Below are 19,415 nucleotides of genomic sequence, written 5' to 3'. Positions count from 1 at the left end.
GTCAGAGGAACTAAGAAGCAGACAGAATTTACACTTGGTGCTCTTAATTGAGAAAAGTAATTACATACTATAGAAGGTTATGCTTTGTTCATATTTCATGTCTGAGGTTTACAACCACTTTACATCAGTGAATTTCCAATGCGACTAAAAGAGAAATACCACTCTGCTGAAAGCAGACACTGCACACCTTTACTTCAATGTATGCTATTTTTTTTTCTAGTTCCTTGCAGCCAGATTCCCTAAGCTTTTAAAAGTGATTTTGGGTGGAACTGCCAGCTCCTTTTTTATGGTTCTATTGACACCTCTGTCTACAAACTTGTGCAGGTTGTGCCCGGAATCAAGGAAAACAATGGCTTGCATTTTTAGACTTTGGGCCCATGAAACAGCTTGACCACCATAGTGCTTTGGTGAGCAGGTTGGCCTGTTGCACTAGATGAATGAATGATTTGTAAAGCGCTACAAATGCGAACTGAAATGAGAACTGCCTAGCAGGTGGACATGAACATATAATTTTCATATTTGACTAGAATTTCCTTTAGCTGCCTTTGCCTTGTTCACGTTTCACCGTTTGTCTTTAGTGTGCAGAATGCAGTATTAACCCCATACGGAGATGTGCCTGAACTATGACACCACAGTGTAATATTTTCATCGATTTTGTCAGCGGTCATGCTACAGTTAACAAGATCTACTGGGAGATATTTGCCTCAATGTATTCTCTCTGTAATGTATTATCTGGTAACCAGATACAGTCTCCTCTTGAATTCAGGAACAGCTGTATCAGTGTTATGTGGGGGAATTCCGTAGCAATTGTTTAGAATTCCTGTACTCAGCCAAGCCTTAGACTTGTGGTTACAAAATATGTTATTGCAGTGAATGCTGCATAAGCCATTTTTAAACTAGTCAAAAGCGGCTAGGGTAAAAACATCAACCAAAAGTTTGGCATAAATGGCGACGGTCTAAAAAGAGCAGATCATTATGGCCTTCTCACATAAAAGGCTTGGGTTATAAAGCTCTGACTTTCCTATCAGAGGGCACTTGTGACTGACAACTATTAAGAGCGTCACATAGTTCTTTATGATCTTTTTGCTAAAAGCTGTAAAATATTATTGCTTTTTTAGGCACACGTTATGCCACGTACACACGAGCGGGCTTTCCGACGGTCTTTCCGAACCAACGGACTTGGCCACACACGATAGGACTAAGTCCGTTCATAAGTCCGTTCTGTATGAACGTGATGACAAAGGAAGTTCAATAGCCAGTAGCCACTAGCTTCCCTTGCGTCGTGTTTGGTCCGTCAGACCAGCACACAGACGAACAGTTTTCATAATTTTAGTCCGTCGGACAGATTTGAAACATGTTCTATTTCTAGGTCCGTCGAATTTTTATCCCGAAAAGCTATCGGACTAGCCCACACACTATCGGCTTGTCCGCCGGACTAATCCCGTCGGACATGGTCCGGCGGAAAGTCAGCTCGTGTGTACGCAGCATTGGAAATCACAGAGGAGGGAAATTACACTTCCAAAGAGCTGCAACATTTCATGCAGTCATCTTGCCTATCATCAGACATAGCATTTGGGTCAAGCCCTAGGACTGGCATTGTCACCAATAATTACCATACATGTACCCTGCCATGATATAACAATGTACATATACAGAAGAAAATGCCTAATGAATTTTGCAGCTGAAGTTCGAAGTGTTCATGAAACATACAAAAACTTTATGCTGAACTTCGGGAAAGCACAGGGAGCAGTAATAAAGCCTTAAAATCAGGAAAAAACTGCTGCGCCAACCAAACCAAATCAAGCCGCCAACACGAACAATTAGACTAATTGTATTAGATGATAAGAATAGAAAAGTGTAGCGCTATATTGTGCATAAAGAAGGTGTGTCATGTATAACACCTATGTGCATATCAAACGTTAGGATCTGTTAAACCCAACATGTGAACTTACTAGTGATGGCCTCTATAAAAATAGAGTGATATAAAAAGTGATGTCAACGTATAATGCGAACGTTAGGTTCTGTTAAACCCAACAGGTGAACCTATTAATAGTGACCTATTTAAAAATAAAATTAAATGGAAAAATATATCTGTTGGTATCAACATATAATGAAAAAGCCTATGAATCGTGTGCACACAATCAATATAATCATCAACCATCAAATCCAAAGCCCAAATGTGTATATTACAACATGACATAAGGTGGGGATAAATGGCGAGTCCCTGGGGTATTAAACAGTTCATTCAATTTTGTAAAGGAATCCTGGGTAGATGCAGGTATCACAATAACATCTATTCCTATCTTCAAATAGGCTTTTCCAACTCTTGACCAGGCAAAGAAAATGATGTAAAATGCCCTTACCAGACGCGGTGGACTCACAGGCCGTTGGCGGTGAGTCGTATGAGCTTGCACCGTTTAAGTACGGTAGGGTAACAGTTGTCCTTGGTCTCTGGCAAGAGGGTCTTGGAAAGGTTCCCGATCCAAAGCGATGTCCCGGATTCCTCCTCCAGCGAGCATTCGTATCTCATGCAATCAGGAAAAATGGATAAGGAGAAAAAAGGCTCCACATAGTGTGAATTCCGGATTACCAGGAAATTTTATTGTATCAAAAAAGAAATTTCCAGTAAAAGTTTAGGTAAAAACAAAGTTCCTAAAAATGACAGAGGTACATTTAGCGCAGTAGCAGATGATAAAATGGCGTCATACACCCGACGCGTTTCGTCTTCAAAAGACATCAACTGGGGTTTACCCCAGTTGATGTCTTTTGAAGACGAAACGCGTCGGGTGTATGACGCCATTTTATCATCTGCTACTGCGCTAAATGTACCTCTGTCATTTTTAGGAACTTTGTTTTTACCTAAACTTTTACTGGAAATTTCTTTTTTGATACAATAAAATTTCCTGGTAATCCGGAATTCACACTATGTGGAGCCTTTTTTCTCCTTATCCATTTTTCCTGATTGCATGAGATACGAATGCTCGCTGGAGGAGGAATCCGGGACATCGCTTTGGATCGGGAACCTTTCCAAGACCCTCTTGCCAGAGACCAAGGACAACTGTTACCCTACCGTACTTAAACGGTGCAAGCTCATACGACTCACCGCCAACGGCCTGTGAGTCCACCGCGTCTGGTAAGGGCATTTTACATCATTTTCTTTGCCTGGTCAAGAGTTGGAAAAGCCTATTTGAAGATAGGAATAGATGTTATTGTGATACCTGCATCTACCCAGGATTCCTTTACAAAATTGAATGAACTGTTTAATACCCCAGGGACTCGCCATTTATCCCCACCTTATGTCATGTTGTAATATACACATTTGGGCTTTGGATTTGATGGTTGATGATTATATTGATTGTGTGCACACGATTCATAGGCTTTTTCATTATATGTTGATACCAACAGATATATTTTTCCATTTAATTTTATTTTTAAATAGGTCACTATTAATAGGTTCACCTGTTGGGTTTAACAGAACCTAACGTTCGCATTATACGTTGACATCACTTTTTATATCACTCTATTTTTATAGAGGCCATCACTAGTAAGTTCACATGTTGGGTTTAACAGATCCTAACGTTTGATATGCACATAGTAATAAAGCCTTGTGTTGGCTATAAAGACAGTGAGATGCAGCCATCATATACAGTACACCACCTAAGGCAGCTTTTGTGCTGTGGTGATTGTCAGATTAGGTCCGACCATCCTAAGTTATGTTCCGAGAGCACGTTCATAAGTCCAGTTTGTTTGGAAGTCCAACAAAGTGCCCAGCCAACACAATCGGCCCAATAAATTACCATAATGGTTTAAAAACACATTTCACACCAATAATACATGAACAAAAAGGTGGAAATAAAGATAAAGTACACAGAAGCACAACAACATGTAGAGGATGCACGCATAAGGCTGGCCATACACGGTTGGAATCGCTGCTGGTTCAACAGGAACCGGCCGAGATTCAAATTGTTAATGGGCAGGCTGAATGTGCCAAGTTGATCAATCAACTTGGGTACAACCAGCCTGCTGGATTCTCTTACAATTATTGCTAGCGGCTGCTATAACTGCTAGCGATGCTCACTGTCCTCTCCTGACTGGGACGGCTCCCCTCCCCCCCCCCCCCCGCCGCGGGGAGGAGACATTTGCGTATTCCCCTGTTAGCACTGTCTTTGTTGATGGGGGAATCGTGAAAATTTTGGTTGCAGGAAAATTTGCACCGTGTATGACCGGCCTAAGAATGTATGCCAGAAATGTGTACTAACTCACTTGATTAAACATGCAAACACATGTTCGTATCCTAGAGCTGGGCGATTTTCTCCCCCCCCCAAAAAAAAAAACTCGATTCACGATTCGAATCGAGTTTTTTTTTTTTTTTTTTTTGATGGATACCGCGCCGGTCCTGAGGAGCTGCGGACAGCTGACCTTGCGGATTAGGCCGAAGCCGCAACCTCGCCTAAAAACTCCTGCCCGCAGCTCCTCAGGACCGGCATGGTGTCAGCGCCGGTCCTGGGGAGCTGCGGGCAGGAGTTTTTAGGCAAGGCTTTGGCCTAGTCTGCGACGTCTGGCCCTGCTGACTAGGCTGAAGCCGTGGCTCGCCTAAAAACTCCTGCCCGCAGCTCCTCAGGACCAGCGCGGTGTCAGCGCCGGTCCTGGAAAAAAAAATCGATTTGCTGAAAATTTTAATCGATTTGACCTCTCAACTCGATTCAAGATTCAAAGCGATTTTTTCCCTAGCCCTATCGTATCCTTGCAAGTTATTATTATTATATTTAGGGGATTAACCATATAGGCATCTTGCCATGCTTGTTTTCCAGCTCACTTTAATGACTTGGTAATTTTATCTGTGCATGTATAACTTTAGACCATATATAAAAAATCCACGCTCAGACTATGTAAGTAAAAAAAAAAAAAAAAAAAAAAAGCAGCCAACATAAAGTTTGATACCAAAACTTATACCTAAGTATCAATATACTGTATACATATGTGTATTCATGTGCTCAATTAAAAGTCCACACTGTGCAAAAGGATGGTTCCACTTTCCAGAGAATCCCCAAGGTATACACCCTAACGTGACGTCATTACGCATAGTGGCCACTGGCCAAAGTGGGTGTGGAATTGTTTAACACTGCAGCTTTTCGTGACATGCTGGTATTAATTCTATTTTAATGTGAGTGCACTGTTATAATTTTAATAAATATACTTTATTGGATTTACTGCACAGTGAGGTTTGGTCTGTTTTTGTATTCCTTTACTGCATTAGCAGAGTAAGACAGGAAGCCAGAACACTTTTTTTCTTGGGTCACTATATGCAGGGATATGCAATTAGCGGACCTCCAGCTGTTGCAAAACTACAACTCCCATCATGCCTCTGCCCCTGGGTGTCATGCTTGTGGCTGTCAGAGTCTATGCCTCATGGGACTTGTAGTTCTGCAACAGCTGGAGGTCCGCTAATTGCATATCCCTGCTATAGAGCTTAATACTTTAAGAACTTATGGTCACTCATTAAATAGGAGGGCCATGGATGTCTGGTAAGCATTACATGTTTTCTGCCCTTACTGGATACCTCAGGGATTCTCTGAAAAGTGGAATCATCCTTTTGCACAGTGTGGACTTTTTGAGCACATAAGTACACATATATATGGACTCTTATGTTATTATATACAGGATTTATATATTCCCATATCTGCCTCCAGAACTTCTCCTGAGCCTCGGCCATTCTCTGGAATTCACTACCCCAATCTGTCAGACTGTCTCCAAACGTATCCACTTTTAGGCGATCCCTGAAAACTTTCCTCTTCAGAGAAGCCTATCCTGCCTCCATCTAACTGCTGCATTATTTTCTCCATTAGCTCATCCCCCACAGCTATTACCCTTTTGTATAACTTGACCCTCCCTCCTAGATTGTAAGCTCTAACGAGCAGGGCCCTCTGATTCCCCCCCCCCCCCGTATCAAATTGTATTGTAATTGTACTGTCTGCCCTAATGTTGTAAAGCGATGCGTAAACTGTCGGCGCTATATAAATCCTGTATAATAATATAGCGCCAACAGTTTGCGCATCACTTTAAAAAGTGAGGGCAAACGGTACAATTACAATACAATTCAATACGGGAGGAATCAGAGAGCCCTGCTCGTTAGAGCTTACAATCTAAAATGGAGGGTCAAGATATACAAAAGGTAATAACTGTGGGGGATGTGCTGATGGAGAAAATAAAAGTAAAGATGTTAAGTGGGGGCAGAATAGGGCTTCTGAGGAAAAGCTTTTAGGAATCGCCTAAACGTGGATAGAGTTTGAGATAGTCGGTCAGATTGGGGTAGGGAATTCCAAAGGATGGGAGAGGTTCGCGAGAAGTCCTGGAGTCGAGCATGGGGGGAGGTGACAAGGGAACTAGAGAGCAGAAGGTCTTGGGACGAACAAAGAGAATGATGTGGTTGGTATTTTGAGATTGGGCTAGTGATGTAGATTATATCACTTGATTTGACCACCCTTCTTTCATTGTCAATTGTTGTTTATTTTTTGTGTTTATGAATAACTTTAACTTTTTAAAGTTTTTTATTCTTTTATTACTAATCTAGAAAAGAAAACCACAACAAAAGGGAAGTTGTTAAACACAACAACCAAGTTCCACCTTTCATTTTTTGGGAAAAATTAACTAAAATTATAATTATGAATGGTCACTATTGGCAATAACTCCAGATTTTCTTCTCTCCTGGTTTAAAAAAATCTGCTCCAAAATTTAATTTTAAATAGGCAGAAAATTACTCATCATTTGAAGTCGTCATACAAATCATTATATGGCCTAGTTTTGACTCAGGTTGAAGAGCCCAGTAGATGTGGCCTTACATGGATCGGTAGGGAAGTATTCTTCACTATATAGAGGCCTTGTACTGATAGATTTTCTTTCTTTCACCCATGTTGAATTCTGTATGCACTATTGTATCCACAAAGTCCAGTTTTCCAACAGTTGTTGTTTTCTTGTGTTAAAGGTCATAGCATGGCATAATTGTACATATTCGAGTAGCACTGAGTTTTGATTCAAGAGAATGAAACTTTTATACGCATAGTAATATTGTGTACAGTGAAGTGGAACATACAGCTTCCATTGCTGTGTATTTTATTTCTATGGCTGCATCTCACTCAGATAATAATGTAAAGTTCACATTTAGTTACTTAACTTTTTCTTTATTTTCTAAAAATAATATTATATGGAGCACAAGTTAACTCAATGAATGCAATGCATGTGTCTATTTATATGTAAGTTACAATGTCAGTATACATAGAACATCTGTAGTGTATTGTAATAAAAAATCCACCCAAAATAAAATTAGTATAAAGTTCCTTCTTTTATTTATTATCAGCATGATATCTTCTGACAAGCTCTGACAACCAAGATAAAACCAGCCTGAAATTGGGGGTGGGGCATATAAATAGATTAGCACAGAGCTGGTCTATTCACAGCACAGCTCTTCACATTTCTTCCTTGCTAAACCTATGTGGAGAGGGGGTGTGTACCTTTCCTCCAATCAGCTGTCACACAATGTATGCCAAGAATCCACACCCAGTGGTTGAACAGGATGAGAAAATTCTAACACAATGAGCACTTTCCAAACAGTCTAGGAAGTTGAAGACAGTAAAGGGAGATGTGTTTCATCCCTGTGTATCATCTGAGGCTGTTCACTTCACTGGGTATATGTGACTGTTTACATCCACTTTAATTTTAAAGGCTCGTGTTTTATTTTTTAAATAGCAAACGTGTTATACTTGCCTTCTCTGTACAATGGTTTTGCACAGAGCGGCCCGATCCTCTTAGTTTTGGGTCCCCCGCTGGTGGTCCTGGCTCCTCCCCCCTGCCGAGTTCCCCAAAAACAAGACTCTTGCTATGGGGGAACTCAGGCCACGCTACTGTGAATGGACATTGTCCATTCACACACACAGCGTGGCTTGCCCCCCCTTCCTGCTCTTCCCTCATTGGCTCACTGACTGTGATTGACAGCAGCAGGAGCCAATGGCTCCCACAGCTGTGTGAACCAATGAGGAGAGAGACCTGGTAGAGCTGCTGCTGTCATGCACATCACTGGTTCAAGATGGGACTCAGTTAAGTATAAGGGGGGCTGCACCCAGAAGGTTTTTTTACCTTAATGCATAGAAGATAAACAATATTCCCCCTTTAAAACCACTTTAACCAATAACCTATTTTTATTCTGCTGGTGGTTCCCAGCATTCTTGGCTGTTTTAGCTTGTGTATATTAATCATGCTACGTATTCAATATGCCAAAAATACTCTTATTCATTTAACTTCTAACTAAAGGCAAAACTTTTTTTTTAGATATTTAGAGATGAGATGGATAAAGAACACCTATTATGTTATTGCTTTCTGTGCCCCCCATTAGGTAGAGTCACTCTTTCTATTTGTCCTGTTTACCAATATCAATAAAAGTAAAAGAAAATTCCAAATTTTGGGTTGTCCCCAGAAAAATTATAAAGGATAAAACATCCAATGGGGACACAAGTTCTGATCCCCAAGGGATTCCCTTAATTTGCAGGGATTGCCTCTCACTTCTTGTTTTGGCTATGTGACAGGAAGTGAAGGTAAATCTCCCCAATGGGACACAGTTTTCCATGTATGATCAGCTTTACTGTGCTCTCCCTTTTGACACATGTATACAGTATATGAGAACTAACAGTTTGCCGACAGAATTGGTGTCCCTACTAATTATATAGATCAATAGTTTCCTTGATAAAGTCCATATTTATAACTAAACCATTCCCTTAAAATAATAACAAAAAAGCAACCAATGACTAGGCATTGTAGTAATATTAAATACTTGGGTTTAAGCAATATAACAATCGAAAATATAAATTGTACATTTTACAGTATGCTACAATTTTACATTGCTTGGGGAATTGTCAGCTGCAGTCTTATGATTGTGTGCACTCGTCAATTATCTGTGTGCAATCTTCATCTGACCATTTTAATAAACCCCTACAGAGAAGAAAACTTTTCTGACTATCCCTAAAGGGTCCAACCTAGAAGATCACAGCTACTTTGATTGTTGTGTAACCTGAAGGCTTGTCCTATGGCTTAACACCTTTGCCTAAGATGTAAGTACAGCGTATACATTAAAGCAGACAGGTAGCGGCACACACTGTATTCAACTCCAATGTAAGGTAAATGAAAGACAGGCTTCAGCTCAGATCCCAGCCCATTGGTCACAGCCTGTACATTGTTGGTTTCAGATCTGGCCAATCTTGTATGAGTTGGTGAAAAGTTGTCTTTTTGGAGGTTTACAACAACAAAAACATTTTTTTTTTTGGCTGATTTAGCAAATAGATGCCTTGATTGACGGAAAAGGCAAAATTGTGAGATTCTAACTTTTTGCTACTTCCCTATGTAATAAAGAAACTATATCTAATTATGTATGAGGCTTTTTGGTTGTATATGCTTGCTGCATATTATGTCTCTGATGTACATTGTCCTCTTTCTCTATTAAGAGGTTTGGGGGGGGGGGAGCCCCAGTTGTTGTTCCCTTAAGAATAGCATGCAGTTCAATTAATTTTAGTGATAAATACTAATTGGCCCCTTCAATCCAGTCTGTAGCAATGTGTTTCTTCTTGTGCTGAGCTTGCATTTTATGGAGGAAAAAATGAAAACGCCTAGATGTTTTTCCTGGCGATCTGGGACTGTTTTGTTTTTTTTTTTTTTTTTTTTTTTTTTTTTAGTTTCTTCTTTGCCATATGGTTTATTTTTCTGTGAATCTTATTCCCTGGTCTTTATTTTACACACTTCCAATAAAACAATCAGAAAAACAACCGGGCATAGAGCAGATGTAAATAATACAGTATTTCGACAGGATGAGTGAAAAGTCTGTCAGCAGCTGGTTGGAGCAGTCCAGCTGTTTTGACCAATACACATCTCTAAACCCTGATGAAGGGGGAATTTTTTGAGGCCTCCAAAATGTGTTGGCTCCATCCTTTAACCCAATTCATATTGGAATAAATATATAGCTGGACATTTAATTTCTGGTATAGCATTTCAAATCTGACTCCAGTTCTAACCCTATTTCACTCTACTGTACTAGAAAGTTTTGTATTTATAGCTGTCTGTGCCTTCATTAGAAGATTTGCAAAATTTGAAAGTTTTTGACATTTTACCTCCAGAAGCATCATCAATTAATCCTCCAGTACAGCATGCTTAGCCACAAGTTTCACTATAAATGATATAAAATATTATTATTTAGAATCTTGCTTAATAATGCAGGTCTGCAGAGATTGCAAAAGGCAGTATAAGCAGATTCTAAATATTACTATTTATTGTGGAACTTGTGGCCACGTATGCTATGTGTAAGCATTAATAAATTATGCCTATGGCCATACAACGTCTATGATATTCATACCATTGTGAATACCGCTTACTTTGGAATGACCCATTGCTCTTCTGATGAACTTGCGTAAATGCACCGACTTACATTTATCTGCCTGGGTCTGATGTCTGCTAGGGTAAAAGCTATTGTTACTGTTTCTATTTTCCAGAGAACTGCTGAAAGGGGATTTAATGGAAAAGTGACTGCACTGTTTGTCAAATGTGTGTCTATGTGCTTATCATACGCTGGTGTTATTCAGCACATTATTCTATGTATGTAAATTAAATGCAGATGTAAATTTCATCTGCATCCTCACATAGCAACTGTGAACAATAGGCTAACTCTGTCTCCTAATTAGATATCAGCCAATTCTAGGCTAATCTAATTTCCCCATGGCAAGGCAGCCATACATGTCACAACTTGTTGCCTCAATATATTTAGGGAATTAGTATGTATGTGTTAGAGACCCCTTGTATTTTCTGCAGCTAGGGTCGTCTTTTCACAGTCATGGTCCATCAGGAAAACCCCCCATGCTGCCATCATTGGAATCCATGCATGTAGATTGGAAGTGGATGCAAAAGGCCAGTAGTACTGAGATGCAACAAATGATAGATAAAGTCAAAACAAGTGTTATATTCAAATAAAAAAATTCAATTGTTTAGTATACACACAACTCCAATTAGGGGTTACATAAACTTTAGGGGATCATTTCCTTTTGCCATGTCTTACATCAAGTGTTAGGCCACCATACAGTTTTCACGGTAGATGGATCAAAATGTACAGATTAATAAAAACTGACAGAGAATGCATTTGTAAGGTAAATGTGCTGAGCTTTTTGTTTTTTTGTTTTTGTGTTTTTGATTCTTTGAAATTATGATTAGATCAAAAATAATTAATTAAAATAGATCTGGGCTCCCTTTTCCACTAAACATGCCAACAAAAGCCATACTGTATATTTTCTGCTTCTTCTGTATAAAGATGATCTTTTTTTTTTTTTTTTTTCAGGATTTAATTTTTTTATATGAAGTGGTTCAGACTCACAACCAAACAATACAGCAATCGTAAAGTGTTTGTCAATACAAGAGACAATACAATGATCAATACAATGTCCAAATGTAAGGCCTTATGCACACTGGTCAATTTTACAACGGCTGTAGATGTTTTTTCTGCAGCCAGTAAACTCCCTAGCATGTTATCCTATGTGTCCATGCACATATAGGCCTTACCTCAGCATTTTTGCGAAGGGGCTGGAAACCCCCCACCCCCCCACCCCCAGAACTAGAGGGTTTTAGGAGTTTTTCAGCTGTGAAAATGCTCTAAATCTGATTAAAGCTGAAAAACAAGGCTATTTGGTGTTTATCAGTGTTTTTGAGCAATACGCGTTTGTGGGAGTACAGTTTTGCTAAAATAAAGCTGAAAAACACTACTGCAAAACTCATTCTACAGCTACAGCTTTTTACAGCTTTACGCTGTTGGCGGTTTTACAACGTCCAGTGTGCATGAGGCTTAAAACTCAGGTGCATATTGTTACTGTTAAACTTCTGAACTCATAGGAACTGGGATACCAGTTGTGTGCCCTTCTCTGCAAAACTAGTGAGCCTCTAGCTCAGGGGTCTCCAAACTGTGGACCGTGGGCTGGATATGGCCCTTTGCTTGCCTTTACCTGGCTCTTGGGTTTCCTTCCACTGACTGTCTGACACCAACAATTCCTCCCACTGATCCCATAGATTGGAATCAAATTCTCCTACTGACACCAGTTATGGGGCACTATTTCTCCAACTGACACCAGTTATGGGGTACTATTTCTCCTACTGACACCAGTTATGGGGTACTATTTCTCCTACTGACACCAGTTATGGGGTACTATTTCTCCTACTGACACCAGTTATGGGGTACTATTTCTCCTACTGACACCAGTTATGGGGTACTATTTCTCCTACTGACACCAGTTATGGGGTACTATTTCTCCTACTGACACTAGCGATGGGGAACTAATTCTCCCACTGATTCCATTTAGGGGGCACTCTTACTCCCACTGACACTAATGATGTCAATTTTTTACTCCCAATGACTACCAAGCCTATGGCATTATTTACTCCCACGATGCCAGGGAATTTTCTATTCCCACTGTCCATAGTCCAGCCCCCCTAAAGCTTGAAGGGCAATAAACCGGCGCTTTGTTTCGAAAGTTTGGAGACCCCTGCTCTAGCCCTTCTGAAACTTCCATTAGAAAGATCTTCTCTTGTAAAGTTTTGCATGGGGCTATTATGTGTGTACATGGTCTCACCATGAGCACAGGTTGTATACAATAGGGTATGCCATGAATATGAGCATGCACTTGGAGAGTAGACCCTTCCCTCTCACTCTCAAAAAAAAAAAAAAACTGGTTACTGAATAATCTGCCAGCATGCTGGAAAATCTCTGCATGTGATACCATGCGGGAACATTCACGCGTCAACCTTTAACCTGCACAATCAATGCAAATGCTGCATCACTTTAAAATATCAGGCTTGCCACACATCTGTCATCAATTGTCAAAATTTTCTAACACATTGTTAAATGGTTGTGTAAACATCCACAAAGAGATTTCTAAAATGACATCTCCCATTTATCTAATCATAGCATGTAATGAGCTGCTACATGTTTACTTAGATTTAAAATGGAAATGTTCTCTTAAAACACGCTATGCCGGGAACATTGACATGATATTATGCATTAGAGCCCAGGTTTATGCTATGAGGTATTTAAGCATTTGAAGAGTGCTCATTAGACATTTAAATTAAAACAGTAACAAAATGTTGATTAGAATATAGCGGGTCATCTTGCCATAGTAATTTTAATAAGGCTCATTAGGAGGTTTGAAAGGGAGTTTAGAATCACAATCTGTTCCTGGTACACAATGCTGTTTGTGTTTGATACTTCTGCATACATTATTCAGGATTTTGCTCTTCGCCACCCCAGCAAGGAGGAATCCAGTTGATAACAAAGTAACATCTCTGTGGTAACTTTGCATGTTATCGCAAAGTGAATCTATTTTATATACAAATTGTTCCATGAGATTGTTCCATGAGATGGGAGAATATTTCACATCAATGGACTTTATTTTACTATAGGCACCCAAAGATAAGAGGAGTATGGTCTCATCTCTGTAAAATTGGTGAAATCAAATATTGGGATATTATATATTGGGATATCTTTGAGGGAAAATGTCATTGGCCTGTCTGGATTTTGTATTCTTCAGATAATCCTTTTGTCCCTCCAAAACTGGAACTGTGTCAGTGTGTCTATGCCAGCATTTTTCAACCAGGGTGCCTTTGGTTTTCTTGAGGGGTGCCTTGGAAAAATGCCTAAAAATTGCCCAAAGATTGTATAAATGCCAGCGTGTGGATGAGGCCTGCCTTTTAGTTACACAAAGCAACAGGTTTTAATTGAGCACCATTACAACCTTCTAGCGGCCAGCTTCTTAACAACAAATGACATTGGTTGATGAGGAGGACAATGCGCAACTGCACAGCATCCTTGTTTCATGGGGTGACATTAGCTGAGTGAGGGAAAGAAACTGAGGAAGAAGAGAAACATTGGAATACTAGTCAGTACCAGTGTGCAAATGTGGGTTTGCTTTGGAAGAATAAATCACCGCTAACGTTGGTTGTCCTATGTGTTGCTGCATTATTATGTAAAACTATTAGTTTCGTTTTTTTACATTTTAGAATGGGGTGCCTTGTGATTGTGCAGAATTTTAAAGGGTGCTTTGACTGAAAAAAGGTTGACAAACACTGGTCTATGCTGCTCATTCGCTTGTATACTTTATATGAGGGTATGTATTTGTGCATACTTGTTGGTTGGATTATTATCCATTGTCACCTCGCTTTCTATGTCTGCAGGTAGCTTTGGACCGTAAAAACCCGATACTGTTTTAAAATCAACCTTGCCAGCTTTTGGCTTTAGGATTACAAGAGCAAGCCAAACACAGAATGTGTTCAAATGCTTCCAGGGAAAATGTTTCATCTGAGATCAGTTTGAGGTCAATTGATGTTAGTTTAAAGTGGAACTTCACTCTCTCGATCAACTTTGGCTATTCTTAATCCAAATGCTGCTAGTGTTCCTAAATAGATAGAAAAATCTTATTTGCTTGTTTTAACCTTCTTCTTTTTTTCTTTTTACATTTCTTGTTACTTCTTGGTTTCCATGCCTACGCAAATGATGTCATACATCCCAGAAGGGGAGGAGTCTTCAGAAGGGGTGGCTTTCTCAGCTAAGCATACCCTCACGATTTCATGTCTGAATTAAAGGCAGAGGGATTCTAGGAAGTAAATGCTACACGAATCACCTGCCCTTACTCAAGATGGCTGTGGTCATAAATGCTAGGGGAGGGCATTCAAAATGATTTCTCAACAAAATGAAGCATAGAGACATGGATTGGTGAAGTTTGGTTTAAATATTAAAAATGAATTAAATACCATTTTGTTTTTTTGGTGCTGAGATGCAGTGAAGTCCTGCTTTAAGATCAGTTTGGGACCCAGTTGATTCATTCGTATCTACGTGTATGGGGTATAACAACAAAGCAACATGGGGCATGGAAAAAGCAACAATGAACAAAAGTGTGATCTGCTGTGAAGTCAGTATTGTGAAATGTTCCACCTGTATAGATGGCCATGGACTGATTCTAAAGTAGACGTGTCAGTATTGCAATAGTACAGATTGTCCTGGATGCCACAAATCAAAGGTGTCCTGTAACATGAAGATTTTTATGGTAGTGTTGCAAGCTTTCCCACTTTCTTTATGTTCCTACAACTATGATGGGTGACTTTTTGTTATCTAATAGATATGAGTGGAATATGAGATGATTGGGCAAGCTCCCAATACTACCAGGAACTGTCAAATTATGCATGCTAAGGGGCCCTTGCATTTGGGGCACCTGAGATGCTAAAGGTAAGTGTGGGCACTAGTATGTACCTATATTGTGTTGTTTTAGCCTGTTGAGTATGACAAATTATATCATATTTAAAAGCTCTTGTAACATATATATATATATATATATATATATATATATATATATATATATATATATATATATATATATATATATATATATATATATATATATATATATATATATATATATATATATATATAAATATATATATATATATATATATATATATAAATATAAATATTATTTTTATTTACATAGTTGCTTTTGTTATTTTATGTTTTTTAATTTTATTTTATTTACATAGTTGTTTCCAATATAGGATTGTGATTTGAGAAAATATATGTTTCTCTCATAAAGCATATCTAAACCTAAAAGCAAAAATTTAATATAAAATCCTAAAGTCTTGTTTTTTGCTTTTTTTTTGTTTGTTTTTTTTGGGTCCCTCTTTAGCGCTCCTGGACCCTCCCTCCTGTTGAGTGCCCCCACAGCAAGGCATCTTGCAATGGGGGCACCCAAGCTGAGCCACAGCTCCCTGTGTCCTTTCAGACATGGAGATGTGGCCAGGTCCCGCCCCCTTTCTCTCCTCATTAGCTCACTGACTTTGACAGTAGCAGTGCCAATGGGGCCACGCAATGGGGAGGCGAGTCCTGGGCAGCCAAGTGTCTCATGCAACATTGCTGGATCTAGATGGACCTCAGTTAAGTATTAGAGGGCACTGAGAGGAGTTGCTGCACACAGAAGCTTTTTTCATCTTAAGGCTTAGAATGCCTTAAGATTAAAAAAACTTCTGCCTTTACAACCACTTTAAATGTGGTGGCTGCATTAGCACACTTTTTTGGCTTTTTTCTCTTTATTTTCACCTTTTGATCTGTCCAGTAAACCTGCCATCACACTTAGAGCTTATACAGGTGTCATTTTGTTCAGTTGTTCAGGCGCAATAGCGTGTAAAACCACGCAAAAACAGTGTGCCGCGTGTTTACAGGTGCTTCTAATGAAGTCTATGGGACAAAAAACACCTGACTGTTTCAAAAAAGTTCATGTACCAGGTTGAGTTTCTAGCTACTGAGCGTGCCTGTATTGAAAACAATATGATTCCTATAGCTTAGCGTTGTCACATGTAGGTTTAGGTGCAAAGACGCATGCAACAACACTCTGGTGTTAATTGGGGCTCAGTCTGTTATTTTTTATTTTCCTTTAACAGAACAAGCTGTCCAGCAGAAGTGGCAGTTAAAGGGTTGAGACAAACCATTTACCACTGACTGAAGTACTTACAATGGTCAGCTTTCTTTTATTCATGTAAAACACGTATCTCAAAAGGAAAAAAAACTGTTGCTGTAACCGCTGTGATAGCTGGAGTTCAGCTTTAAAGTGGAACTGAAGTTCTGCTGTAAGAAACAGCAAGCAGACAGGCTTCAGTCTCTTCTGCAATAAAATGCCTCTGCCTGCCTGCTTGCTGTATTCTCCATGCTCCGCTTACAGTGCTGGGATGACTAGCTCCACATGTGCAGGAGTAACATTGCCCCCACCGGCCAATGAAGAGGCCTGAAGCCGGCACTGGTGATGGCCCGTTGAACAGGTAAGTATTCACCCTTTAGTTCCGCTTTAATTTGTTAGTCAAGTCCATGTAAATCTGCTAGTGTAGATCCATGTGTAGTCACACATGGATCAAAATTCATCTGGTCCCTGCTGATATGGCCAAATTTCGATCCATGTATAGCCAGTGTAACAATACCCACTTCACAGGTTGACAGTGCTACTGTTAAAGGTGTGTTAAAGGGACTGTTGCTCCCCATAGTGTGGAGAAACCCTAAGGCAGGAAGCCTAAAAAAAAAAAAAGAAAAAAAAAGAAAAAAAAAAGACTGCAGCCACCACATTTACCCTCGTTGACTGTGGCTTTGAAATCGCGCAACTTCATCTGAAATCGCACCATTTCAAAGCCATATGTCAGTGCGACTTGGAAGATATCTGTACGGCTTCATGTACAGATGTCTATGCAAGTTGCACCTGAAATCGGCAAAAATAGTGCTGGAACTAGTTTATTCAATTTGGTGCGACACCGCAAAGTCGGCATCTCACCGATTTGAACAGTGCCATTGCGGGCAATAGGGTGTGACTTCTCATACGATTTGACCTGTCAAATCGCATAACAAATCACTCCAATGTGAGGGTTTAAGGATTGGTAAGCTGCAATATAGTATCTTTTTGTTGGTGTTTGAACTTTATTTGAAGTGTCACATTTACTAAAACTGGAGAGTGCAAAATCTGATGCAGCTGTACATGGTGGCCAATCGGCTTCTAAAGCCACCTCGGGCGTCGGCGGTAAAGCGTGGCTAATTTTAGCCACGCTTTACCGTCATTTTAGCAGTGCGTTTCGTCTGCTAGTGGGGCGCTCTTAACCCCCGCTAGCGGTGGGAAAAGGGTTAAAAGCACCCGCAAAGCGCCGCTGCCACTGATTTCAATGGGCAGGGGCGCTTTAGGTGCGGTGTATACTGCTCCTAAAGCGCCTCAAAGAAGCTGCTTTTAGGACTTTTTTTGAGCGTTCTGCCAGTGCAGCACCCCAGTGTGAAAGCACTCCGAGGAGAGGCACTTTGCAGACGCTATTTTTAGCGTTCTAGCGCCTGTAAAGCGCCTCAATGTGAAAGGGGTCTTAGATTTTCTGCAGATTTTTGTCTTCAGATTTACCAAAACCATATAATATGAGGTCAAACCTTAAGGCTGGGTTCACACCTTTACGTTTTTGTTGAAGGTTTCCTCACCTCCAATTCGCATAGCAGAAGAATCTGACTGGCTCTCTATGGAGCCGGTTCACATGCCTCTGGGGCGGCTGCCTAGCGCACTGCACAGAAACGCTGTGCATCTCTTTGCCTCAGTTTCAGGGCCAAATTCAGGCAACGATTCTGTCCTGATTCATCCCTGAAATGGAGAACAGGGACGGACAGCATTGCTTTGTGATCCGCGGCCGGTTTAGGTGTGAACCAAGCCTAAGAGCTTCAGTTTGTGTGCAATCAGACAGGCTCTTGCACTACATGGTTTTGGTAAATCTGAAGACAAAAATCTGCAGAAAATAGTGTGTATGGGGCTTTAGGTCCCTTTCACCCAGGCGCCTATGTTGATCCTCACTGAGCAGGCAGATGACCTGTCCTGTCTTCTCTGCTGTGTAGAGTGTAAACGAACACAGTCCTGCTCTCCTCTATGGGGAAATCTGATGGAAACGGACCGCCTGTCTGTTTTCATCCCATCTGCCAGAAGGATGGAAAATAGGACCCCCATCCGTCTGAATTTTGCAGGCAGGATTGGTTCGGATGGCGGCGAATGTTAGCAGACATGTGTCCGCTGACATCTGCCGCTCCATAGGGGAGACTGCAAGGTCTGATCAGGTCTGCCCGAAAAACTGACAGGCGGACCTGATCGGACAGCCCGTGTGAAAGGGCATTTACTTCAATGTTCATTTAAGCTTTGACAATAAGCCCCTGTTTACATTGGAGTCTATTGCCGGCAATAGGAGCGTCCCAATCGGTGCGACACCGACTTTGCGGCATCACTCTAATCTTGGCGACTTCAGGGGCAATTTCAATAGACATCAATGCATGAACCTGCACAGACATCTTTCAAGTCGCCTTCAAAGTCGGACTAAAATGTGGCTTTGAAATCGTGCGAGTTCATCTGATTTCAGGCTGGGTTCACACTGGTGCGATGTTAGACTACGCATGTGATTCACAACGCACTGCTGTGCAGATTAAATGCGATGTCTGTGTGATCCGAATTCAGCCATACAGATTAAAATGGTGCAGGACCCTTTTTTTTTTTTGCTCCGCACTGGAATCGGATCGCATGGGGGTTCACACCCCCATGCGATCCGATTTCTGCACCATTTGGCAGTTCGCACATCGATCTGTGAACCGATCTGAGGGTGTCATTAACTTTTGTATTGACAGCGGTCCGCATAGGTCAGCGTGAACCGCCGGCAGGTGACATGTGATGCGGAAGCCCGTACTGAAATCACGCTGGTTACCGCATCGCATGTATGTTAACCGGGACTCAAAGCCGTGTTCAGTGTGAATGAGGGCTCAAACCTGATTGGTTTCTAAGCACAGCTGCACCAGATTTTGCACGCTCCGGTTT

The 19,415-nt window shown here is 40.6% G+C and overlaps 1 protein-coding gene across 5 annotated transcripts in view; it reads left to right on the top strand.

Annotated features, from left to right (window-relative positions):
• The window catches only part of MARCHF8 (membrane associated ring-CH-type finger 8), a 367,138-nt gene that overhangs the window by 212,928 nt on the left and 134,795 nt on the right, over positions 1–19,415 (top strand). The gene's annotated exons all lie outside the window — the stretch shown is intronic.

The sequence above is a fragment of the Aquarana catesbeiana genome, linkage group LG08, assembly GCF_042186555.1.
Source record: "Aquarana catesbeiana isolate 2022-GZ linkage group LG08, ASM4218655v1, whole genome shotgun sequence".
Classification (NCBI taxonomy): Eukaryota; Metazoa; Chordata; class Amphibia; order Anura; family Ranidae; genus Aquarana; species Aquarana catesbeiana.
The sequence above is the reverse complement of the archived record's forward strand: the minus strand, read 5'-3'. Positions and strand labels throughout refer to the sequence as shown.